Source organism: Suncus etruscus, chromosome 11 (assembly GCF_024139225.1).
Source record: "Suncus etruscus isolate mSunEtr1 chromosome 11, mSunEtr1.pri.cur, whole genome shotgun sequence".
Taxonomy (NCBI): Eukaryota; Metazoa; Chordata; class Mammalia; order Eulipotyphla; family Soricidae; genus Suncus; species Suncus etruscus.
Genome location: NC_064858.1, coordinates 85,489,143 through 85,490,518, shown reverse-complemented (window position 1 = coordinate 85,490,518; position 1,376 = coordinate 85,489,143).

Sequence of the window (1,376 nt, the reverse complement as noted above, 5' to 3'; positions counted from 1 at the left end):
GTCCCCTTTACCATGACATTGTATTCTGCGTATCTGCTTGTGCACATTTGCACTATATGGATGTGCACCGTTCTTTAAAAAAAAACTTGGGAAAACTATGTTTAGGGCTGCATGAGTTGAGTCTGGGACCCCACAGAGTCAAAGAGTAATAAAACTCTTTGAAATTCTTCAACTTTTCCAGAACTCTGAATCTCTTTGTTCTTTGTTCAACCTCATAATACAACCATTTGTCACACAGAATGTGGGTCGTTTGGAGGGGTGGACCACAATGTTTATTTTCTCCAGAATGCTTTTTTGTTCTGTTTTGGTTTGGTTTTAATTTCTGTTGGGGGTGTTGTTTGGTTGGTTGGTTTTGGTTTGATTTTTGCTTTTGGGCCACACTCTTCAGTGCTCAGGCCTTATTTCTACCTTTGCACTCAAGAATCACTGCTGGCAGTGCTGGAGATGTGAGGGATCAAACCGGGGTCAGCCACATACTGGTCAAACACCCTACCCCCACTCCTAATCTCTCCTGAGTCTTTTTTTTTTTCTTTTGGAAAATATTTCAAGAAAGTCAAAGAAATTCAGAACTTTCAGATACAAGCAAATAACATTGAGTTTGACCTTGAAGTTATTATCATCAATTTTGGGCTGCCTTTTTATATATATATATATATATCTTTATTTGAGCACCATGATTACAAACATGTTTGTAGTTGGGTTTCAGTCCTAAAAAAGTACACCCCCTTGACTAGTGCAACCTTCCTATACCAATACCCTCAACTCCTTCCTCCCCCAAGCACTGCCTGTCTTCTAGACAGGCATTATATTCTCTCTCTATCATTAACCTGGTAGTTGTTAGTGTAATTGTTTGTTTGTTTGTTTGTTTTGGTTTTGGGGTCACATCCGGCGGTGCTCAGGAGTTATTCCTGGCAGGCTCAGGGGACCATATGGGATGCCGGGATTCGAACCACCGTCCTTCTGCATGAAAGGCAAACGCCTTATCTCCATGCTATCTCTCTGATACCTTAGTGCAGGGGTCTCAAACTCGCGGCCCGCGCGGGCCGTTTGCAGCCCTCCGTACAACATTTTGTGGCCTGTGGCCGGCATTCAAATATCGCAGTATTCGCGATTATTCGCTTACCGAATAATCGCAATAAAAATCGCATTAAACATTCGCATACCCCAGCAGTTCCCTTCGGGGTATGCAAATGTTTAATGCGATTTTTTGTGATTTTTTTTTTTACTAATGCGATTTTTTATTGCGAATATTCGGTAAGCAAAATCCCTTATGCGGCCCTGCCTCACCCCAACTTTGCCTCCTGCAGCCCCCAGGTAAATTGAGTTTGAAACCCTACATTAGTGTAATTGTTTATTTAACTGCACTCACCACTCTT